The following is a 27,500-nucleotide window of genomic DNA, read 5'->3' as shown; positions in this document are numbered from 1 at the left end:
TTGGCAATGAAGCTTAGCGTAACAGGAAATATATATATATATATATATATATATATATGTATATTTATATATATATGTATATATATATATATATATATATATTTACACATATATATATGTATATATATAATTATATATACATATATATATGTATATATATACATATATATATATATATATATATACATATATATGTATATATATATATATATATACATACATATGTATATATACATATATATATATACACATTATATATATATATATATATATATAACACATATATATATATATATATATATATAGCCAGACACTTTCTCTTTATTATATAAGGGAGATTATCTTTTCCAAGGTTACAAGAATGGGTCATGCTTGATAGGCCCACAATATAATTCAAGTTATCCCACGGGTAATACCTACAGAACAGAAGCAATATAGCTTGCATAGAAATATAAAAAAAATGTACCATATTCAGGAGAGGTCGTCACATATGACCACCCAGTTACCAACACCCATTATAAATTAGTTAGGGGAAAAAAAGTGAAGGTAAACCGGTGTTTGACTGATGAATAATATTCGACAGCTCGCCCACCTCCATAGGGTCGGTCCATTTCCTCATTTGCAAACACAGCAGAATATTGGGAACTTTGCTGGATGGCTGCTTCATATTAGGTATAAATGGGTCTACCCAATCCCCTTACTCTCAATTATTTTCTTTCCTCGTGCCTTTAGAAAACACCTCAAATCCCAATCAAGATTTCTTTTTTTTTCTTCCTCGTCCAAACTATCATACTGTAATCATACTCTTTGCGGTGAACATCTTCGTAGAACATTATAAATCACATTTATATTAGTTTTTCTACTTCGTTATTGTAAGTTCACACAGTAAAGAGTAGGCACGATCATAAAAAGTGATTATTTTCTTCACTTGACTTCACAGCAACACACAAAAATACATGTCATTACATACAATTCCATTACACATACGCTAAAAACTATAATCTTTGAATAAAAACTTAGTCCTTTGTCACCCAATTTATTCTTATGCAATGCAAAATTCATCTAAATCGAATACGGAAATTAATAATAATAATAAAAAAAAGAACAACGAAAAGTATCAGATCTACATTTGAAAGAAAAAAAAAATTAGAGTCCATTAACGAAAAGAAAAAGAAAACCCCTCTACAATGAAAAGAAAAGCTTCTAAGATCATAGAAAAAGGAGAACATAATACAGTATATGCTCAAGCACTACTTAGAAAAAATATAATCACGGTACAATACATACCATCGTCTGCAGTGTTTATCGTAGTTTTAGGATGACGCCATCGACTCCAAAAGCGTAATCTGTTGCAAAATAAAAACAGATTCATTAAAAGAAAGTAAATAAGTAGCCTCAAACAGTAAACAAAAATTATGGTAAAATTTCATTCGGAATACATGTTGCGATGGACGAAATAAAGGTTTGTAATTGTTGGAAAAAATATTAGTCTAAAGACAAATTTCTTCCGCTTTCCCCGACATTTTAAAACTCTTCTTTAGGTATATAGCTACTAACTTCAATCAAAGTCAAAGTCAAAAACCTTTATTCCATTATAAAATGGTTATTCTGTTACATAACAATATATAAATTATTTACATAAAATTCACAATAATTGGATTGTAAAAATCTAGGATATATATACATTCAAGTAAAATTTAAAAAATATTGCTTAAGTTTCTTTAGGAATAAATCAGAACTAACATTTATACATTTTCTTATTTCCAGAGGTAGTTTGTTCCAGCAAGCTGGGCCCCTTATTGCCATTGAGCGTGAACCCAAATCCGTTCGATAGCTGTCAACATATAGATTTTCATTCTGTCTGGTGAATGCATTCCTACAATTACCAAATGTAGGAAATGTGTATAGCCAGTTGGGATATTCTTTTCTCAAACTTTTAAAAACAAAAACACAAACATCGTACATGCACTTTTCTTTTAATTTTATCCACTTTAATTGCTGGAGGGTTGGGGTGATGTGATCGTGTTTTTTCACCCCAATAACGGCTACTCTACCTGCAAAGTTTTGGATTTTTTGAGCTTTTTCCATGTGCATATCATTAGTTGACCCCCATATCTTAATACAGTAGTTTATTACACTCAAGACCAGACTTTCCACTATCAAAACTCGAGTAGTATCATCAAAGTAATCTTTTACTCTACTTAGATACATTAGAATGCCACTAACTTTTCTACTCAGCTCGTCAATGTGAGTACAGAATGTCATGTACCTGTCCATGTGTAGACCTAGATTTTCTACATGTTGACTTATCTTTACTTCATCACCATCGCATTTTATTATAATGTCATCTGGAATTTTGCTAATATACTGTGAGCTACCCACAAACATGCATTGTGTTTTAGTGCCATTTAATAATAGCCCTTTTCTTAGAAAATATTTCTTAATTTTGAGCAATATTAGTTCAGCCCTTTTAATCAAGCCATCTAAATTTTCTATTTGATCAGCCAAAAGAACTTGTGTGTCATCAGCATATTGAATTAGCAGGCAGTTTTCTATGTATTTAATCATGTCATTAACGTAGACTAAAAATAGAATTGAACCTAGGACAGATCCCTGTGGGACTCCAAATTCAACCTTTTCAATGCAAGAAATTTACGTCTCCTATCTAACTACCTGACTTCTATCCCTCAAGAAATCGTGAAACCAGAACGTATCAATGTAATGTTCCTTAAGAAATTTACACAATTCATCATGGTTGACACTATCAAATGCCTTTGATAGGTCGCATAAAATTAATATGGAAACTTTTTTTCTATCAATATTCTTATAAATTTCATCTGTTAATTTCATCAAAGCTGTTTCTGTTGATAAACCTTTACGGAATCCATGCTGAGTGTTAAAAATCAAATTATTTTTTTCTAGATGTTCCATTAACTGATTACATACAATCTTTTCTATTACTTTCGATATTACTGGAAGGATAGAAACAGATCTATAATTACCAGGGTCGTCCTTGTCTCCTTTCGTGTGAAGAGGGTCTACGAGGGGTTGTTTCCAAATAGAAGGATATTTCCCAGTTACAATCGATGTATTTATGATAACCATGATATAATATGTAATAACTGTAAGGGAATCTTTTAGAAAACTAGTAGGAATACCATCCGTTCCGTAAGCATTACTATTATTCAAACTCTTAACTGTTAATATTATTGTTTCTACTGTAACTGGTTGCGGTCTAAACAATCTTATATTATTGCCAAAATTATTTTGAGTGTTTCTAATATCTTCATTTTCGTACTTTTGTAGAATTTCCTGCGTTTTATCATAAGTTATTTTTCCTACATTAGCAAAGTATTGGTTAAATTGATCTGCTCTAGCTTTTGGGTTATCGTATTCAATCTTTTTTTTTTTTTTTTCTTCGCCTACTTACAGGTTTAAAGAGACTTTCGTCTTCCCTCCACAAAACACACTGTCCATTTTCAAGCCTGGGCAAGATATATACATTTGATGATATATCTTACATGTTCTGGCATAAGCTGATATTGCGTAAAACTGAGGCCTATTAAATCCCTTTATTTTCGGAATATTGCGACCATCTTATTTATTGACAGACTGACCGTGATATAATCAATCACTCAACTCAATGTTCTCGAACTTCTTTCAAATATGTTATTTTCTTGGAATTAATTTTAAATGTAAAGAGCAATACTCTTTAGGCTATATCCGATATATTCAGCTGTTGGTGGTTCGTTAAAACAATGTTATATCTAAACCTATTCTATTTACTTGAATTCACAGATTTCATTGGCATATCAAGATGACTAAAATGAGAACCCAGAAACACTATCGTTTAAAAGTCAATGATAAGAATATGGATTAGTTTAACTATATATTAGACCTGAGAGAGAGAGAGAGAGAGAGAGAGAGAGAGAGAGAGAGAGAGAGAGAGAGAGAGAGAGAGAGAGAGAGAGAGCCTAGTTGTTTTAATAATCACTTCCATGCTACTGCATATTTACAATCATGAAAAATAAATGTATCCGAACAAGACCGAACTGGAAAATTATTAATAAAGGCCAATAATCTTAAAAGTTATACAGAAACCTCCATTTGTCATAAACAACTAAGCATCATCTTCAATAACTATTCACTTAAGCCAGTTGAAAACTGTACTAAATGTTGATATTAGTTGAATGACTAAAATTATATCAAAGTTCAATCTATAAGAATAGTGCTTCTTGTGTGTGTCAGAAGGAACTTCATTCAAGTAGGCTAAAACAAGCAGCTAAGGGCTTGCAAATATATGTCTATCTATAAATGCTGTATTCTACAAAATAACGTGATACATAAAGCAAATGTAATACCAAATGTGCATTGAAAATAAACTAAAATCTGATAAGGAATAACGAATCGAATAATGAAAATGCAAATGCCTTCAAAATGTTTTTTTTTTTTTTCTTTCAAGTTTATTTCCCTCTTCTGGCTTTCGCCTCATTCATCCCCCGCCCCTTTTTCTTTTTCTCAATCGGTTCTGGTCAAGATAAGGACTTTCGGCTGTCCATTCCCTTGACCTGCACATAAAAAACAACACAATAAAGACTCAGTAGGTACAGACCATTCCCTAAGATTTAAGACTCGCCTACAGCCATAGATATGAGATTTCCATGAAGCAATTACCGGATGCCACTTGTTGAACAATGGGTATTGATTGTATCGAAAACCCTCTTTAATTGCGGGGCAACAATGATGGATTGATGGAATTTGGGCCATAGGGCGGGCGTTGGAACCGGGAAGATCATTCAGTGCCGCAGTCAATCCAGGGGAAACCTCCGCAGTTGCACAATGAAGTAAAATTTTAAAAGGTTTGACTTCAAGATGGAGGATAGGAAGCGGGAACGGGAATAAAGCACAGTATTAATAAGAGAGGGAGTATTGCAGCTAGCGACCGAAGAGAGGCTGCATATGCCTTCCAGTAATTTCTAGAGTGCACTGTGTAAGGTGCACTGATGGTACCCTTCCCCCATTCCGAGACCTGGTAACTATGGTAACTGAATGCAAAGAGGGAAAAAAGGCAACGTGTTGTTTAGCCTTGAATACAAGCTCTTTGCATTTGCAGATATTGCTACTCCCTTTGCATCAATTTCATCCCCTGAATGTAGAATTGTGGTTGTTGGATTCCACAAGACAGATCTTATAAGGTGCAAATTATGGGGGATGACATTGAGCTCTAACCAAAAATTCAAAGTATGATTGTATGTCGAGGGTGGTGGCTCCTCAACATCCATATTGTTTCAGCTTAATTTTTTCATTCTTTCATACTTTAAATAATGCTCTCTTGCCAGGTCTTCAACAGTTGAATCTCATTTTAATTTGCTGTACAAACCTTATGGTCTATTAACTTCCTTATTCCTGAGCTTGGTATTAGTACCTGGCACCGTCGTTCATTTAGTTCTTTGGCAACGTTTCACGAGTTCTTTTCATAATTCTAACTTGCACCCTTTGCATTCAGATCTTCCCATACTGTACCATCCTCTACATAATCCTAAGTATGTAGTTAATTCCGCCTTCTACATCACAAGATTTAAACTGCCCAGTATTTTCGAACTTTTATTCCAGCTGTGACCAGATTGGGGACCGATCTTCCCAATCTAGTGGTTGAATCGGTGGAGCTTCAGAAGTTCTAACTTGTTTCATAAAATTTTGTTTATGTTGAGCAGGAGGCCATGGTCTCATTCTATGGTTTATATATGACTCATCTATTTAATGTTATTACTGATCTTAGTATTCTATTATAAATTTGCATTATATTTTCTTGTTGTTTATAAGTTACTAATCTATTTCCTTTCCATATTTGACTTCTTTCCCTGTAGGAGTCCTTGGCCTTGTAGCATTATGCTAATAATAATAATAATAATAATAATAATAATAATAATAACAATAATTATAATAACAATAATAATAATAATAAAAATGGTAGTTGGTTCAAGAGGTGAGATTTGTGACAAACGCCTGACACATTGAAAAGGGTATACTGTAGGTTCCGAATCTAAATCATCACTGCATGATGCTCTAAAATTTATATGTATTCGTACATGTCATCTCAAACAAATCAGATGATATGGGAAATGGTAAAGCAGCCTGCCTAAGTGCAATCGTAGGTCTCTACATTCTACACCAAAAATGTGTAAAAGGCCTTCGAGGTATGTACAATAAGTATAAAGCCTATGATCACCATTAAACTGTATTATTATTATTATTATTATTATTATTATTATTATTATTATTATTATTATTATTATTATTATTATTATTATTATTATTGGGAAATAAAGAACAATCACAAAGGCAGAACCCAAATAACCCTTTTCGCGCAGATTTTTTTAATTCATATTGTTATACAAACAAATATTAAAAATATCATTTTGACCTCTGCATTATCCTTATCATTAAGTTAGCTTACCCCCGACAACCGAGTTATACATATAGAATCTCTTATGGCTGGCCACTCACATCGAACTGCAAGTCATTAGAACTGATATGGGAAAAAACTCTAAACTTCGTACAAACCTCAATATAGCCAAACTTATTCAGGAAGACTATTATTAGTAAAAGAAGAAAGTTCGATGAAAAATACGAACGTTATTTAACCTCCCATAACGACAATTCTAGAACACTGGATTCATACAGTAATTTGGCAAGGCCAAGTTATTTTATATTGAAGATTGGTGCCGAAAATATATTTTCATTGAGTCATTTATGACACGGAGAGTAAAAACGACATCAAACTGACACATTAGCGTCTGTAAACTCTCAGAATTCGGAGCGACACACATACAGATAAAACAGTCAATTTATCAAAATAATTCGATACATAAGACGATGAAGGAAAAGTAAAAAAATATAACTACATATAAAAAAATATCGATAAATACTAGATAAAACATCAAAAGTCTTTAGCCAAAACTTTCATTCTCTCTCTCTCTCTCTCTCTCTCTCTCTCTCTCTCTCTCTCTCTCTCTCTCTCTCTCTCTCTCTCTCTCTCTATTCTGAAACGAAAATCTCTTTCATTCTAAGACCATACTGCATGTGTATGAGAGATAGATACAATAATTCTAAAACAAAATGCAAGAACAAACTCTTTCAACCGACGCAACCCAAAAGATCAACCAGACATACAGTTTAACATAAGACTTCTGACAATATTCCCTTCTCATCACTTAAATAATCTCGGAAAACCTATCCCCCCCCCCCACCCCCACCCCACATTTTCTAATCACGACAATGGCGGAAGCATCACACCAAAATCGCGGAGTCGGAAACAAAATCCGTTCAAATTGCAATTATAGAAGGTTACCAAGATACAAGTCTGATCTCAAGGGCACTTTTGTTGACTGTGCGATTCATAATAGATTTTTTACTTTTTTTACTTTTTTTTAATGAGATGACTAAAGTAGCCTTCATGGGGCGTTGGTCAGATTTCAGAAGCTCTGTTGCATGAAAAAGCTCTCTCTCTCTCTCTCTCTCTCTCTCTCTCTCTCTCTCTCTCTCTCTCTCTCTCTCTCTCTCTCTCTCTCTCTCTCTCTCTGTCATGATAAAGGAATCATATTTAACTTTGCAATGAAAAGTATATTCTTTCAACATTAAAAGATATATCATTATTATTATTATCATTATCATTATCATTATCATTATTATTATTATTAATTATTATTATTATTATTATTATTATTATTATTATTATTATTATTATTATTATTATTATTATTATTTGCCAAGGTATCTTCGTTGGAAACGCAGGATGCTAGAAGACCAAAGGCTCAAACAGGGAAAGCACGAAATAACAAATAAACTATATATGATAAAGTGTAAAAAAATATAAAATTATATCAAGATCAATAACAACGTTAAAATAATTAAGTCATATACAGTATAGATTATGAAAGGAAACTTATGTAAACATGTTCAGTAAATAATAAAACTTCTAGCTATGTAGTATTATAGGGCTTATGGTGTAGAAGGCAAGACTGCTAGAATTAATTACAAACAGGATGGTACAACTTTGGGAAGATCTGAATGTAAAGGGTAGTCAGAATAATGAAAAATCTTATGCAACATTCGCAAAATACTAACTGAACGATGGGCCCAAACAATAATATTTAGATCAGGAATAAGGAGTTTATTAAACAGAAAGTTTTGTGGAAGAAAGACCACACTGAAAAATACTCAAAACATGGTAGAATTAAAAAGCTAAACCATTTCTTCAAGGTGGATTGACCACAACAACCCTAAAAGACGTTCTTAATATATCAATTTTTTGTGTATCCAGGGGAAGAAACAGACCTTATGTGTTTCTCAAAAGTAAATTGGCAATCAAGACTTTCACCTAGAATTTTAAATGGGATGTAAATAGTCAATAAGACATTTTCAATGCAAAAACCTGGATGTTGAGGAGCCACTGTCCTTGGCCTACTTGCAATCCAACTTTGAGTTTGGTTAGGACCCAATTCCACTGCATCCCATCTGTTCAAGTTTGAAAACAAGGTCCCCAGAGTCTCACATCATCAGGTTTATAATTCAGTCATTAATCAATCCACCAAATCCACATATCAGATATTCAGCGAAACTCCATATGATAAACAATGAACCATACAGATAAATTCTAGAATTCTTCCCGTTTCTATTTGCCCTTATTTCTATAATCTTCGCTCTGCAAGGATACCCATTCGTAGGATGTACCCAACTTATTTTTTCTCTCAAAATAAAGTAGGATAATTCACATTTAAGAGATAGAAAACTGATAATAAGAAACAAATTATTTATATTCTAATAAAATGATATAACTACTTACTGGAATGAACAAAGAGTTGTGTATATATTTACTCTAACAGTGCATAACATGACCTTGCGTATTCTGGCACCTGCCCATAGAGAAGTAGCTCTGGCATGAAATAAGAGGAATATAGACCTTACTGCATTTTAACTTATGTGTAGATAACTGATAAGCGTTTATACAGACTTGATCTGCAACTTAACTGCCATTTAACAGGTTTGCACGATCTTGATGTGTGACGGGGGGGGGGGGGGGAGGGGGGAAGTTAAAAAAAATCTAAAACAGAAACTGTATCGGCATCAGTAGCAACTTCAACAGAAACAGTAACAGCAAGAGTTTTAACTAAAACATCAGCAAAGAGCGGGAACATACTGTAGTAATGGTCGCTGGCATTGGAAATAAGCTTCGTTCCTAAGATGAGTGGCATTATACAAGAAATGAGTTTACTATCTGCCGCTCTTTTGATGAATTGGATATCATCTTTGCCATCTTTTATCGTCCCAAACATATATTCCCATATAGGTGAAGTAATCCTTTAGGTCGATTGGCTCTATTCTTTACCACTTAATCATGCTCTTGAAAATATTTTAGAACGTATATTCCCAAGCCACTATTATAGGACGAACTTATAACATTTAGGATACCTCTGCTATCATTGCAGAAATAACTCACGAACTCAAGAGGAAATTTAGAGATTGATTGTGACCCTTAGTAACTCACATTAAACCCATGATGTCTTTTTCAAGCTCCAGGATGAGATTGTTAACTCATAAACAGGAAAGCTATTCATTTATCTAAAACGCCATTTTGTAAGTCAAATACATTAATATTTTTGCGTACAAATACACCATAAATATCTCCTACGTATGTAGGATGAAGAGGAAAAAAAAGCGCGTTGCCACTCAAAACTGGTTAAAATTTATCTTTGCGGTTTTATAAGAACATTTTCTATCCAATCGATTTTCTATGTTACATAATAAAATCTGTTATCCAAAAGTGTTATATGAATGCTTTCTTTTAACAACTACAGGCTTATTCTGTAAACATGACTTCCTACAATACTGACCTTAACAATGATCAGATTGCCGACAATTAGTCTTACAATCAATTTACTTTCAAGTACATGTATACAGTACATACATTACGAGAGAAAGGAGGATATAAGAAAACCTATTTCCTTTGAGAAAATCTAATTTTATTGAGAGAGAGAGAGAGAGAGAGAGAGAGAGAGAGAGAGAGAGAGAGAGAGAGAGAGAGACTCAATTTAGATAAGACTTTCATCACATGACCACAACACATATCTCCTACCAGCAAAATATGGCTGAAAATTCGCATTTCTACGATAAACCACGCCGTGCCAAACGAATTGAAGACAACTTGAATGCGAAGGAATAAACACTATCGTAAGGTCGCTACGGAATGCACCTAAGCGATAAGACCACGCAGTCTTGCAAGCAAAGGACTTGCAAGCCATGAGTGTCTTACATTGAAAGGAAATACAGCTATGTTGTACACTACCCACAATCACACAATCACATAAACTATCCCAACAATCTGGCACAATCATGCAACAGGATATAATAGCCATTTCCACTACTTTAAGCTGTCAAAAACAGTTCTGTCAATCCGATGGCAGAGATTAAATCTTGGGGAAAGTTGTCTGACGCCTAAAAGGATACACTACAGACTTCCGGTCTCTCAAGCCATTACTACTGTTTTCATTACCCGTGCAAACAAATCATAAGCCCTGAAGGGCGATTTCAAAACTGACGTTTTTTAAGTGAGACAGGAGATGTAACTCGGCACGGATACTGATTACCAAAATTATGAGAGAAGCCTGATAATTTAAAAGAGAGCCAAATTATACGATAAATATGTCAGAGCATCGTCTACCATCTGGAACTGTGAAACTTTTCTGATTCAACAACCTAACGAGAAAATCTAGTCAGAATTCTGCAAGTCTTTGGAAGGGGGTTCCCAATGGTTTTTAACAGAATAAACTTTGATAACGATAACAGGATATCTGCTTAAGCTAATGGGAATGAATTACTTCAACACAATAAAAATGGGACAAACTAGCTTCTATAAAATATTTATGCATTTGATTAGTTCATCACGTCGTTATGAAATTGTAACAATTTTGAATACTATAAATGTTTCTATCTAAATGATAATAATAGTTTGTTGTCTAAAAAGTCTAGTCAATTTACTGTAATGTACAGACATTTTACGCGACTGACGCAGCAACTAGAGAAAATTCTAGTTAATCAAACGACATCTTGCCGTCTGAAGTTATTCCAGGAACGTGGACAGTATTCGTACCCAAAGATTCGTAACCTAAATGAAATAGCTAAACTTGGGGTTCGAAAGTTCGAAATTGGTTCTCAATCAAATAAATTTTACCAAGATTGAAGATCATCACTCTTACCAATAAAATCTTAGCAAGTCGTTATCAACATATACGGGAAATATGATTTAATATGTGAACAAAATTAAGACTTACGTGAACTAATTACCCAGTTAATATTGCACAAGTATGAAACATTTTATGAATTCCTCGGTTCACCAGACAGACAGACAGACAGACTGTATCTAAGTACTATTGCATAAATGTATTTCTTGGGATAATCTTATGAAAAAAAAAAATCCTTGATAAAATGTACTTTCACGTTAAGATGCTGGGATGAGTTCGCCTTCATTTCCTAAACACTTACCACTGTTCTACTAATTGCCGATTAATCTCATTCATTGCTTCTATTTATAATATTTCAGAACTGTTCCGAGATACTAATACACAATCAAATAATTAATTTCTGGGAAGTTTAGAATCGAAAATTAATACTAATAACAACTACTATAGCGTATGACTAAGTCCAAATAATAAATATCTTTTGTGTATTTCGCTAAATTCTATTCAATTAAAAAAAAAAAAATCAATATACCAGATTAGTTTATAAACTTGAAGGATTTGGAACTATGTTTATATCATATTGAAACCAAGGTATGAGATTTAAATCAAATTCCAAGAATTACATTCTATAAATAACTTCGCCATCTTCCATATCTAAATCATTCTATGTCCTACTTTTTCTTGTTGATTGAGTTCAGTACTACCTTGTAATCAATTACTGCATATTGATTTTGTGACCAAATCATGTAAAAAGTCCAAATTTGATGCTAATGCTTCTTTGCTGTTTAGGTAATTTGCCAAAACATTAATGATTTTATTTCTAATTAATCCCAGTCATTTTTGTTCTTTATTGGTCTTTCACAGCAACATTTTTACTTTTCATTTTATTTTTCCGAATTGGGCTTTCACTTTGGGATCTTGATTTAGTACCATTCTGAATAATAATAATAATAATAATAATAATAATAATAATAATAATAATAATAATAATAATAATAAAAAATATGAGTTCAGTATTAACATCATTAAGACATTAGGCAAATAAGTATCAGAAGTATCTATAACAGCGAATGTAATATTCGAAATACGCCAATTTTATACAAATTTCATGCCTATAGCTTGAACCAGATGCCTACTGAAAACAGCAAAACCTAGTATATAAACGTTTAAGCTAATAATCACAATGACAAGTTTTCCTAAAAGGCGAATACCTAAGAAAAAGTCACATTACTACAAAAGATATTAGCCATGGATTCTTCAAGTAGCCATAGTTCAGACTTTAGACAAGGCAACAATATAATGCAAGTGTACCTTACCATACGACTACGAACAAATATTCAATGACAATCGCTCTGTGGGGGAACTACAATCTACTTTCCTACACTCTCACACTCTTATAGCAACATTAACATACAACCGCAGGAACAAGCACTCATCCCCCTTCCCCCACAATGACCCAAGTACAATCCCCCGCCATATCCAGTCCCTTCTCCAATCGCTGTCCAATACTTGACCACAGCCTATTTTTGCGGCGTCTTTTTGAGAGTAATATGCTGTCTAGTCTTAGTGGGTCTATTGACCTAAGCATTTCCTTTTCACCGCCGCTAACTAGTTGGACGGAGGTCATGGCCTCAACGGAGGTTTTATGTATTTGCTGCTCTAGACTTAATAAACCCATAACGTTATTTGAGGATTTCTCATAACTTACGTGGAAGTAGATATGGCCAAAGTGAGATTTCTATCAATTTTGAAAACTTTTACATTTTTCTAATTTTTCATTTGTTTTTCCTATGATGGCCCATTCTTCTGCGGTTGTCGATTACTGTGGGCAAGGTCATTTGAATAAGTATCTTTAAAGGAAATTGACCTCAGTGATCTACAGGTTTTCGAAAGCTCGATGCCCTGAATGCGTCAATTTTTGAAATACGTCTTAAATGTTATTAACTTTGATAATCTAATCAGACTTTAAAATAACACTGAGAATTTGTAGGATTTTCAAACAGATTATATATATATATATATATATATATATATATATATATATATATATATATATATATATATATATATATATATATATATATATATATATATATATAACATGTGGCCAAAGTCTACTAATTTATATATGTAGATCTTGGTAAACACTAAAGCCGGCCATATACGCAGAGGACTGACCATACGGTTTGTCCTGCTGGACTGGAACGACGCTCCTATCCGGTTAAAATGCCCACACATGCTACGGACTTACCTATTCATTTTAAGAAGACTGCATGGCTACGTTTTTTGCACTTGTGTACCAAATTTTGTACATTACGGGGTATCAAGTACAATTGGTACAAGTAATTTTGAAAATGCCAAAATTTGGTACATTTTACTATATTTTTTTTCTTAATATAAATCTATGAAATCTGACTTGAATAAACATGATAGGCACTCCCTATCATTATTAGAGCATAAAAGAAATATACTTACTTCTCTTTAAGTCATTATAAAACTACATTTTCCGTTTATTCCTCTCAGAGTACTCATACGGGTATTGTACATGTTGAAACTTGGCCTCAGTCCTTTCCAGCAGCAGCAATGTAACGCGTCACTCCCCAGTCAGTTCGACATACTGAAAGGGCGACTGGACAATCCTGGCTTGAGTTGACAGGACTGGCATCAATAGCTCCCATAAACGATAAAGACAGACCTGTTCGTGCCATGCCAGTCGCTCTCAAATCAGCGTACCAGTCGCGTACGTGTACGGCCGCCTTATCATATACACATTATGTGTGTGCGTGTTTGCATGTATTAGGCCATAACCTTTCAACCATAAATGAATTATATGAAATTGGCGATGTAATGTTTACGTTTTGTCAACTGTATACAAATTTAAAAACAACTTTACAAAGTTAGTTTGTAAATAGTCATATCTAAAAATTACCCCTCCATTGATAATTATAAAATATTTTCACATGACTACTTATTGTGTAAGCTTTCTTCATTGCAATGGGTATGCAATACATGAATGAAGGAACAGTATAAAAACTCTATAAACGCCATAGGAAATAAATTCTTACCAAATTAGAATAATGGGAAATGTGCAATATAACAATTACATCATAACATAACCCTGCTTCTTCATCTACACCTTCCCTTCTTTCCTCTTTCTCATTCCTCCAGGGTGTCTATTCTGGACGATGACAGACATCAATTATTATTATTATTATTATTATTATTATTATTATTATTATTATTTGTTTAGCTACAACCCAGAGTTGAAAAAGCAGGATGCCATAAGCCCAAGGGCTCCAACAGGGAAAATAGCCCAGTGAGGAAAAGAAATAAGGAAATAAATAAACTACTACCTGTGTTCGGCAAACCCACAAAACCTCTTTTGCACAAAACAATAAATTAACACCTAGTCGTCAGAGAGAGAAAAGGAAATACGCCTCATGGTCAGAGAGAGAAAAGGAAATACGAAGAGGAAAGAACAAAACAAAAGCGCGATAAAAGTATTTTTGTAGTATAATTTTTCAAAAAAGGATGATCTCAAGTGAATGAAGTTATCTGGTTAACTGTCATGGTCACTATGAATAGACACACATTGCAGATACTTTTTCATTCAAATTCCTTCTTTCAAATAAATTCTATTTATTTGTGCTTTACCAACAGGTAGTTTTTTTTAACAAATATGAACGCCATCAAATACAATTCGATACCATAAGGAAAAACAACTCATTTACAGGAAATGAACTCAGCCGTAAGTTGTTTATAATCAACGAAAAATATTTTCGAACTATATCTAGATGGTTTACGAACGCAGGAAAAAATGTTGCCAACTGGAAAAAATCACAACGATGTTTCGTATATAATACTAATAAAAAGAAGAAAGCACTAAACCGATCAAAAGGGTCTCTCCTTCCCATAAGGATTTCCCATCCGTATCCCTCCCTTCCTTCAGTAAAAGCCCTGGCCAAAGTAAACACACAACAGGAAAAACTTGTGTCATCATCCAAAGAATTCTAATCATTAAAATTCCTTAACCACTAATTGGTTATAGTTAAGCCTAATCCTTTCCAACGAACCTTAACTACCATCCTGCAATTAAGACACCATTGTTTGTTAATTCCCGAAACAAAGATCGATGAACTAAAAGACATGTTCTATTATGTAAATTAATGGAAAATGGTGTTTATTAGTATAATATAAATTTTCATATAGTTTAAAAAAAAATAAAAAACATAGACACAAATATACATGTACAGTAAATACTGTATATGTGCATATCTATAAATATGTATTGATATAAGCATAATACATGACATGTATATGTGTGTATATTTATATATATATACAGTATATATATATATATATATATATATATATATATATATATATATATATATAATGTATATATATATATATATATATATATATATATATATATACATATAATGTATATATATATATATATATATATATATATATATATATATATATATATATATATATATATATATATATATATATATGTGTGTGTGTGTGTTCTTTCATGTGAGAAGTTCAACCACACACACACATACAGTATATATATATATATATATATATATATATATATATATATATATATATATATATATATATATATATATATATGGTAATAGTTTACAACACAACGCTCTCCATTTACTCCAAAATAATGCAATCCTGCAGTTTTCATCTTCTTGCACAGTAATTAGGTGGTTATTTAAATTCTTGTAAAGCAATAATTAGCAAGATATGTTGCAGAAGGGGGAAGGGGTTATAAAAAGAAAATAACTCTGTTTCCTCACTAAACGACTCGGAACTGACATGTCAACAATGTCAACCAAACAGAATTCGTGATGCCAGCGTACATAAACAGAAGTCCGTGATGCCAGCGTACATTTGATATACTGTATATTCAATATATGCATAGTTAAAAATGGATTAATTACTCAAAAGTGTCCATAAAATATGCAATTTACAAATAGTGACACTTTTGAGTAATCACTCAATTTTTGATTAAGTATATTTTGAATATACAGTATAACAAATGTACGCTGGCATCATGAACTTCTGTTTATGTACAGTACGCTGGCATCACAAATCCTGTTTCGTTGACTTTGTTGACATGTCAGTTCCAAGTCGTTTGGTGAGGAAACCGAGCTATTTTCTTTTTATAACCCCTTCCCCCTTCCTCAACATATCTTGCTAATAACTCTGACCATCCTTTACATTCAGATCTCCCTGGACAATTCTATCCTGTTCGTAATACTAGGCAGGCAGTTAATTCTAATAGCCAGGCCTTCTCCATCATAAGACTCAATACTACGCAGTACTCTAGAAGTTTTATTCCAGCTGTTACCAAGTTGTGGAATGATCTTCCTAATCGGGTTGTTGAATCAGTAGAACTTCAAAAGTTCAAAGTTGGAGCAAATCCTTTTTTGTTGACCAGACGGACATGAGTCTTTTTATAGTTTATATATGACATTTTTGTTGTTGACATTGTTAATAGTATATATATGATATATCTCTTTTGACATTACTTTTTTTAGAATGATTTATTGTTAATTTGTTTTCTTCAGTTATTTATTTCCTTATTTCCTTTCCTCACTGGGCTATTTTTCCCTATTGGAGCCCCTGGGCTTATAGCATCTTGCTTTTCCAATTAGGGTTGTAGCTTGGATAGTAATAATAATAATAATAATATTGCTTTCTCAGTATTTAAATAACCACTTAATTACTGTGCAAGAAGATGAAAACTGCAGGATTGCATTATTTTGGAGTAAATGGAGAGCGTGGTGTTGTAAACTATTACCATATATATATATATATATATATATATATATATATATATATATATATATATATATATATATATATATATATATATATATATATATATTTACCTATATATATATATATATACATACATACATACATACATACATACATATATGAGAGAGAGAAACAAAACGGTTAAATTTCTCACAGGAGGGAACAGAAAGTTATTAACGTTTTGGCTACCACTCGTAATTTTTTCTAACTATCATCAAACACTGAAACAAGAATTCATGACAAAACCTCTTTTAAGATCTCCTTCATGATACATCTGGGTATTTCTCCAGTTGCACTATGGCGCTGAATAGCCTGCTTGGTTCCAGTAATATCTATATCCATTCTAATTATTAAAGGAACAATATGTGCATTAATTAGTTATGTGCATTAATTAGTTTTATTACTATTTTTACTATTATTAATGCTACATTAGCTACAACAACAACAACAACCACCACCACTACCACCACCACCACCACCACAACAACAACAACAACAACAACAACAACAACAACAACGATAATAATAATAATAAAATAATAATAATCTGTACATATTGATCTAAATATTTAGTCGTCACTTTTGACGGGTAGCGTACACTACTGTATATATATATATATATATATATATATATATATATATATATATATATATATATATATATATATATATATATACATACATACATACATACATATATATATATATATATATATATATATATATATATATATATATATATATATATATATATATATATATATATATCAATTCACTATCTAATATTATTTAAATTATTTAACCACACGAATATTGAAAAAAATATATCTGTATGGCGAAAAAAAACCTGCACAACTATTGGCAGTTATAAAAGACATAATATTCTGCGAATAACTCCGACAAGATAAAAAAAAAAAAAAAAAACTGAAGGCTAACATAATTCAAGCATTCCACTGCTCTTGGGAACAATAGACAAAAAGCAAATGGTGCCTCAGTACATACGTAAGATACAGCTGGCATGCCGAGGAATCGTATTTATAAATTTGGTTTATTCTTAATCCTTCAATAACGAAGGCGAATGAGGTAATGAATACTACCTTGATTTTCTCTGCCTAATCTCTTCCTTCATTAGAGGGAAATCGTGACTACCCAGGGAGGTGGGTGACCAGTATGGCGCCGGAATAAGTACCCTCCAGATAAAAGACACTCCTAACTACCACAAACGACAAAAGCTTTCTAGAGCGGCTCCAGCCAATTAGCAACACCTGTCGGGTCGTTAAGCACACCTGTCTGACCACATGGGCATCTGCCTTTCTCTCTGCATGTCAATTCTCCCTTTTTACAGGTAATTAATTTAAACAAGAGACAGTCGGACACGCTATTTAAACACTATCAATATATCCTCAAATTTTAATATCCAATAATGATAAAATAAAATGAACCTTCTAAAAATCTGATAAATAATCATGAAACTTGCTGGAATCCAAAGAAAAAGTAAAGAGATCCCAGAGAATATCGTAAATCACTACTGAAATATAGTGGAAAATGTGGCCATGAACAAATGAGCCTAATGTCAGTTTAAATGACTCCAATGCAGTAACCATACTACACTTCAGTAATTTAAATGTCTCCGACAGCACCGATCTCACCACTGTAATCAATATTATCATTATCATCATCATCATTATTATTATTATTACTAGCCAAGCTACAACCCTAGTTGGAAGAGCAAGATGCTATAAGCCCAAGGGCTCCAATAGGGAAAATAGCCCAGTGAGGAAAGGAGATAAGGAAGTAAATAAATGATGAGAATAAATTAACAATAAATCATTCTAAAAACAGTAACACCATTAAAACAGATATGTCCTACATAAACTATTAACAACGTCAAAAACAGATGTCATATATAAACTATAAAAAGACTCATGTCAGCCTAGTCAACATAAAAACATGTGCTCCAACTTTGAACTTTTGAAGTTCTACTGATTCAACTACCCGATTAGGAAGATCATTCCACACCTTGGTAACAGCTGGAATAAAACTTCTAGAATACTGTGTAGTATTGAGCCTCATGATGGAAAAGGCCTGGCTATTAGAATTAACTGCCTGCCTAGTATTACGAACCGGATAGAATTGTACAGGGAGATCTGAATGTAAAGGATGGTCAGAGTTATGAAAAATCTTATGCAACATGCATAATGAACTAATTGAGCGACGGGGCCAAAGATTAATATCTAGATCAGCAATACGAAATTTAATAGACCGTAAGTTTCTGTCCAACAAATTAAGATGAGAATCAGCAGCTGAACACCAGACAGGAGAACAATACTCAAAACAGGGTAGAATGAAAGAATTAAAACACTTCTTCTGAATAGATTGATCACCGAAAATCTTATAAGACCTTCCCAATAAGCCAATTTTTTGTGCAACTGAAGAAGACACAGACCTAATGTGTTTCTGAAAAGTAAATTTGCTGTCGAGAATCACACCTAGGATTTTAAAAGTCATACAAATTTAAAGAAACATTATCAATACTGAGATCCGGATGTTGAGGAGCCAACTTCCTTGACCTACTTACAATCATACTTTGAGTTTTGTTAGGATTGAACTTCATACACCATACAATAATTTTAGCTAAATCTCTATTAAAGGATTCACCAACCCCAGATCTACATTCAGGGGATGGAATTGATGCAATGAGAGTAGCATCATCTGCATATGCAACAAACTTGTTTTCTAGGCCAAACCACGTGTCATGTGTATACAGTATGAAAAGTAATGAGCCAAGAACACTACCCTGTGGAACACCGGATATCACATTCCTATACTCACTATGGTGCCCATCATCAACAACTCTTTGAGATCTATTACTTAAAAAATCAATAATAATGCTAAGAAACGACCCACCCACTCCCAACTGTTTGAGTTTGAAAACAAGGGCCTCATGATTAACACGGTCAAAAGCAGCACTAAAATCAAGGCCAATCATACGAACTTCCCGACCACAATCAAGGGATTTCTGTACAGCATTGGAGATTTTAAGAAGGGCATCACATGCTCAAGGCCTTTACGAAAACCAAATTGCCAAATAGAGAATAGATGATTACCTTCAGCAAACCTATTAAGACGTTTTACCAGAAGACGTTCAAAAACTTTAGATAATATGGGAATTATGGAAATTGGGCAGTAATCAGTGGGACTTGAGCTACCACAAACACATTTACATAGAGGAGTAACATTACCAATTCTCCAACAAGTGCTAAAAGCTGCTCTTCTTGCTAACTTGCGCAAAATAACAGATAATTTTGGAGCTAAGAAATCTGCTGTCTTTATAAAAACAAAGGAAAAATACCATTTGGGTCTACACCTCCATAAGCATCGAGGTCCATCAACAGAGCTTTAATCTCACGAGATCGAAAAGCTTAACTAGTTAGTTTAGCCTGAGGAAAACAGGAATGAGGAAGTTCAAGTTTTTCATTACTCTGTTTACTGTCAAAAACATAATAAAGGAGGAACTGTTGCATCTACACCTAAGAGTGCAGATTTAAGGGTAGACAACCATTTATGTTCCTGAGTTGTACCAGAAAGGGTTTCTTTTATGGTTAAATTGTACTCCTTTTTCAGTTGAGGCATAAACTCTCTGAGCAAAACCTCGAAGCTGAGTATAGTTGTTCCAGGTCAAATCTGATCTGTTACCCTTCCAAAGATGATAGGCCTCCTGCTTCTCCAAATAAGCACGTCTACAATCATCATTAAACCACAGTTTGTCCTTCACTCGGTACCTTAGCACACGAGAAGGGATACGCTTATCAATTATGTTAACTAGATTCTCATTCAAAGGGACAACAGGATCTACACTACTATATAATTGTGACCAATTCAAGCACAAAAGATCATGCAAAATCCCATTCCAGTCTGCTTGGGATTTCATGTAAATTTTACAAGAGTATGTGCAAAATTTATCCTATATATATATATATATATATATATATATATATATATATATATATATATATATATATATATTATATATATATATATATATATATATATCGGTAGTGAGTTGGCCAGGGCACCAGAAACTAGTTGATACTCTGGTGCTAGAGAATTATTGGGTCCTCTGACTGACCAGAACAGTACAACATTGGATCCATCTCCGGACGACGCATTTTTTCCTTTGCCTATAAATACACCAAAAAGGCTCAAGTATTCCATATACATTCACCTCTTTCCTCATAAACCCGACAACACCAAACCCATCTTCTGCACCCAGAGTCAACAAACGCACTGTAATTGTTCAGTGGCTGCTTTTCACTTTTAAGGGTAGAAGAGACTCAAGCTAATAAAATCAGGTCTTCTAGGAAAAGGTCACTCTAAAATCAAACCATTGTTCTCTAGTCTTCGGTGGTTCCATAGCCTATGTACTATAGTCTTTCACTGTCTTAGGTTAAAGTTCTCTTGCTTGAGGGTAGACTCGGACCCACAATTCTACCTGTTTTCTTTTCTTGTTTTTTTATAAAATGATGTGTTGGGCAATCTTAATAGGAAGGCCATGGATGCCTGGTCGTTTATCAAAAGGTTGACTGTTCCAATCTGTTTCTTAATCTTCCTCTATGGTATTCATTTTCAAAACCATTTTACTGTCCTACCTTCAGTCAAAGTGGCTGTTGACATGGTGTGTCGGCTCCACCATGCTGACCAATTTTATCCGGTATTTCATCTTTAGTCTATGGGTTATTAGAGTCACTTTACTTACATTCGTGTACATATTGTTTTGGTTATCATTATTGTAGATTTTATCTCTAAATATGGTGAAACTTTCTTATTTTCTCTTAATTCCTATTGTTAGGATACTGACCAAAATGCGGGACCAGTATACCTCAGACTTCGCTAGTGTCATCTAATGTATTGCAATATTCGTGGACTGCTTGCCAATAATCAAGACCTTACAGTTGCCTCCAGACAATATGATATTCTAGGCTCAGAAACTCAGCTGAGGTACTCATATGAGCTCTTCTTATTACAGGTTTTAAGTAAACAATAATTTTGAAACGAGATGCTGTCCCTTGGGCAAGGGGAATATCAGTGTATATTAGAACTGAGTACCCTGTTTCTCACAAGTCCTGCTATGAATGTGGATGTCATGAGATTCAGGCAGTAAATGTTTGTGACTGGTATGAGAACTTTTATTTGTGTTCGATCTACCGGCATCTAGGCTTAGATGATTCTATCTTCGATTGTCTTATTGCCATCATGGCTAAATTACATGATGACAGAAAAGCCTCTTTTCTTCTTGTCGGTGATTTAAATGTTCACCATAGGAAGTGGTTAAATTCTGTTTCTCCTACTTCAGAGCTTTGGACTTAGCCTCTGAATCAGGGTGTGAGCAAATCATAAATGTAGCTAATCACAGATCTGGTAACTGCTTGGACCTAGTAAACATTGATTCCCCTGGTGTTTAACAAGAAAGGTTGGTTCTCCCATTTGGACAACTGATTATGCCTTAATTTCGTTAGTAATTAAGACTGAGCAGCCTGTTCCTGATGTGACATACTCATGTAAGATATATATATATATATATATATATATATATATATATATATATATATATATATATATATATATATATATATATAATCTTAAGGAGACTTGAATAGCCTTTTGGGTGATCCTTTGAATGTGAATTGGTCAGCCTGTTGCTCTCTTAAATGAGAATCAGGTCAAATTTAGGTATACCCTTCTCGTATTATAAAATACCAAAGGTAAAGACAAACCCTAGTTCAATGATGATTGTAAACATGCTTATTTGGAGAAGCAGGAGACCTTTCATCTTTGGAAGTGTAACAGATCAGATTTGACTTGGACAAACTATACTCAGTTATGAGTTATTGCTCAGAGAGTTTACACTTCAACTGAAAAGGAATACAATTTAACCATAAAAGAAACCATTTCTGGCACAATCCAGGAACATATCTAGTGTGCTACCCCTAAATCAGCGCTCCTTTGTATAGAATTAACAGTTCCTATTCTACCAGATGGTTCTATCATTCATTGTCCAAAGGAAAAGGCAACCCTTTTAGCTGATGTGTTTGACAGTAAGTAGAGTAATGAGAAACTATATCTTCCTCGTTCCTGCTTTTCTGAGGCTAAAATAAGTAGTTTAATTTTTTGGTCCTCTGAAATTAAAACACTCTTGATGGACCTTGACGCAAATTGAGGTGTAGACCCACAAGGTATTTTTCCTTTGTCTTTTATAAAGACTGCTGATTTCTTAGCTCTTGAACTGTCAGTTATTTTCCACAAGTTAGCGAGAAGTTTTTCTTTTAGCACTTGTTGGAGAACTGGTAATGTTATTCCATTCGGTAAATGTGTCTGTGGGAACTCTAGCCAAGCTGATTATCGCCAAAGTTATTCTAATGTTTTTTGGGAAAACGTCCACCTATGATGAACATAATCATCTATTCCTTAGTTTTGCAGAGGCCTTGGAGCATACGATGTCGTTCTTACAATCCCCAGTGCTGAACATAAATCCCTTGATTGCGGTCAAGAAGTTCTTATGATTGGCCTTGATTTTAGTGTTGCCTTTGACCGTGTTAATCATGAGGCCCTTGTTTTCAAACTCAAACAGTTGGGAGTAGGTAGGTCTTTTCTTAGCCTCATTATTGATTTCTTAAATAATAAATTGCAAAGAGTTTTTACTGATGGGCACTTTATTTTTCCCTGTTGGAGCCCCTGGGCTTATAGCACCTTGCTTTTCCAACTAGGGTTGTAGCTTGGATAGTAATAATAATAATAATAATAATAGTGAGTATGTGAATGTTATATCTGGTGTTCCTCAGGGTAGTGTTCTTGGCCCATTTTATTTTCATACTCTATACAATTGATATGTGGATTGGCCAAAAAAATAAGCTCGTTGTATATGAAGATGATGCTACTCTCTTTGCATGACTTCCTTTCCCTGAATATAGAGTTTCAGTGATCAATCTGTCCTGAAGAAGTGTTTTAATTCCATCATTCTACCGTTTCGGCTTTAGCTGCTGACTCACCTTAATTTGTTAGACAAGACTTTGTGGTCTAATAAATTTCTTATTGCTGATCAAGATATCAATCTCTGGCACAGTCATTCAGTTAGTTCTTTATGCATGCTGCTTAAGATTTTTAATAATTCTGACTATCCTTTGGCTCAAATCTTCCCAGATTACCAACCTGTGCGAAGTATGATATTTGCAGTTAATTCTAACAGTCATGCCTACTCCATCATAAGGGTCAATACTACACAGTATTCCTAGGAATTTTATTCTAGCTATGACCAGATTGTGGAATACTCGGGCAGTTGAATGGGTGGAACTTCAGAAGTTCAAAACTTGCAGGAAATGATTTATGTTGAACAAGCTAATATTATTCTCTGTTCATAGTTTATATATAGTTTATAATTTTAACGCTGTTACTGATCTTAAAATATTTTGTATTAGTTACTCATTAATTCTCATGTAGTTTATTTGCTTCCTTATTTCCTTTCCTCACTGGGATATTTTTTTTCCAGTTGGAGGCCCATGGTATTATAGCACTCTACTTTTCCACCTAGGCTTGTAGCTTAAGTAATAATAATAATAATAATAGTAATAATAATAATAATAAGAATAATAATAATAATAATAATAATAATAATAATAACTATGCGTGTGCGCATCTGTGTTTAAGTGTACTTAAACTCACACGATTATACATAAAGAAACAATGGATGAAAGAATGATAATCAAATTCAACGAAAGAGAAACATAACAAGCGGAAAGATTGACAGAGAGGAAGGTTGACAGACAAAAGAATGCACAAGCAACCCAACATCCTGCTATTAAAATTGCTCCTTCGTCCCAGACACTATACAAGACACCGTTAAGACAGGAAATTATCGAGGACAATAACACCAAGAGCCTTTCCGCGTCGTTGCAATCATTGCCCAAGGGAAACCTAAAAATTAGGAATCTGGGTTTTCATCTAAATTCCACACCACAAATATGTATATATATATATATATATGTGTGTATATATATATAATATAATATATATATATATATATAATATATAATATATATATATATATATCAGACATAAAAAGGAGCCAGAGAGAGAGAGAGAGAGGAGAGAGAGAGAGAAAGAGAGAGAGAGAGAGAGAGAGAGAGAGAGAGAGATATAATTACTTGATTAAGGTGCCTTCAAACGAGCACAACGTAGTCATTACGACTGAAATAAAGATCCTCTTACAGGCAAAAAAAATTTTGAGAGATTAAAAAATACTGTAAAAATAGAGTTTCCAAAGGAAAAAAGTGACAGAAAAACATCCCCAACATAAAAAGTTGGGTTGTAAGGAAAGAGGCCCTGTGAAAGGTTGACGGTAGAAGATTTCAATTACCTAACATGAAATGGGTATAGGTAGTGTCATTAAGACTCTCCACTAGTAATCATAATCATCACTAATGAGGGCAAGGCAAAGGTCTAATGGATGAATAAAGGGATAAGATGCATACGGATAAAAGATGAAGTTTCGTAAACATTTAGTGCACTGTATGGACTTTAGTCTAACATGCATACAGAGAGAGAGAGAGAGAGAGAGAGAGAAGAGAGAGAGAGAGAGAGGATTCCAAGGGAACGAAATTCGTCCTATAAAAACAAAGCAAAATCTGGAGTGAAAACCTGCCAACAGAACAAACCTAGACAAACATAGTGTACACAAGATTTCCTAACCAATCTTCTGGCCAAATACCTAAAGTGCGAAAACAGAAGCCTAAACTATAGAATCGTCGATTTCCACATGAAAGATTAGCAGGTGAAATTTGAAGGTTGTTTCAAAGCACATCGAAAGCTTCCAATGCTATTGTGTCCAATGTAGAACTAACGTTCAGAAGTAAAATAGTCCTTAACATCAGAGTTTTATGTTTAACTTAACTTCGCACATCGGTCATAATCATATAATATATATATATATATATGTAATATATATATATAAATATATATATGTAAATATCACCCCACGAATGGCATTTAATACCGAATTCTATCTTGGGAATATATATCCACTTGGAATTCATTTTATGGTAACAGCATCTGGCCGGGTGGGGATTCGAACCACCACCTGTACGGCTGGAAACCATGCTGGCAGGGACTAACCGACTGAGCTATCAGTCGGTTAGGTCCCTGCCAGCATCAGTCGGTTAGGTCCCTGCCAGCATGGTTTCCAGCCGGACAGGTGGTGGTTCGAATCCCACCCGGCCAGAAGCTGTTACCATGAAATGAATTCCAAGTGGATATATATTCCCAAGATAGAATTCGGTATTAAATGCCATTCGTGGGTGATATTTACATTAATTAAAATCACGTGTGCTTGTGATATATGTTCATATATATATATATATATATATATAAATGAATTTGTATATACACACACACACATATATATATATATTATATATATTATAAATGAAACTATAAGAGAGCTTACTCGAGTGCCATATGTGGATGAGATCACGATGAGGGGTAGATGGAGATAGTTTGGGGATGGTCTTCGCAGTCCCCAAGAGAGATTAGTTCACCAAACGTTCCAAGGCACTAGAATAGTTGGAAGTCCCAGACCTACATGGCTGAGGACTATGAAGCGTGATTCAGGAAATGATGAAGGCAGAAGTATTGAATTAAAAGCTCAAGATATAGACGACATGCGAAATCAAACCGAGGCCCTTTGCGGAGGAGATGATGATTATATATATATATATATATATATATACATATATATAAATATATATAAATTTATATATATATATCACAGTATATATTACGTATATATTTATACACGTGCACACACACACACACACACACATATATATATATATATTATATGTATATATATATATATTATTATATATATATATATATACAGTATATATTACGTATATATTTATACACGTGCACACACACACACACACACATATATATATATATATATATTTCATATATATATATATATATATATGTATATATATATATATTCATATATATATATATGTATATATATATATATATATACACACACAAACACACCCATATTATATACATGTGTATATGTATGATGAGAAAACTAATCATAATTTGTATCGCAACAGTTAATAAATTTTGTATACTTTTCATGTTTTTTTCACCCCTCTTAATAGATTATCATATTTTCATATTCAAAAGAACTTTTTACCTCGCAAATCATTGGTAAATATATCTATTTTAACAAAAGTGGCATTTCTTGCAAACACCGTTACATTCATCTACTTTCAGCGTATATTTCAACAATTAATATACCTATAATGTATCAATATATGTCAGCATAATGGAGAGAGAGAGAGAGAGAGAGAGAGAGAGGCACAAATAATTACG

The 27,500-nt window shown here is 33.3% G+C and overlaps 1 protein-coding gene across 6 annotated transcripts in view; it reads right to left on the bottom strand.

Moving 5' to 3' along the window:
* Positions 1-27,500, bottom strand: part of LOC137655717 (rho GTPase-activating protein 18-like) — a 451,738-nt gene that overhangs the window by 172,804 nt on the left and 251,434 nt on the right. For all 6 annotated transcript variants that reach the window (XM_068389727.1, XM_068389729.1, XM_068389726.1 and 3 more), the window contains one exon: positions 1,288-1,346. The gene's annotated coding sequence lies outside the window, so the exon portion shown is untranslated. The remainder of the gene's footprint in view (positions 1-1,287; positions 1,347-27,500) is intronic.

This window comes from Palaemon carinicauda, chromosome 16 (genome assembly GCF_036898095.1).
Source record: "Palaemon carinicauda isolate YSFRI2023 chromosome 16, ASM3689809v2, whole genome shotgun sequence".
NCBI lineage: Eukaryota > Metazoa > Arthropoda > Malacostraca > Decapoda > Palaemonidae > Palaemon > Palaemon carinicauda.
This window is presented reverse-complemented; position numbering and strand designations above follow the sequence as displayed.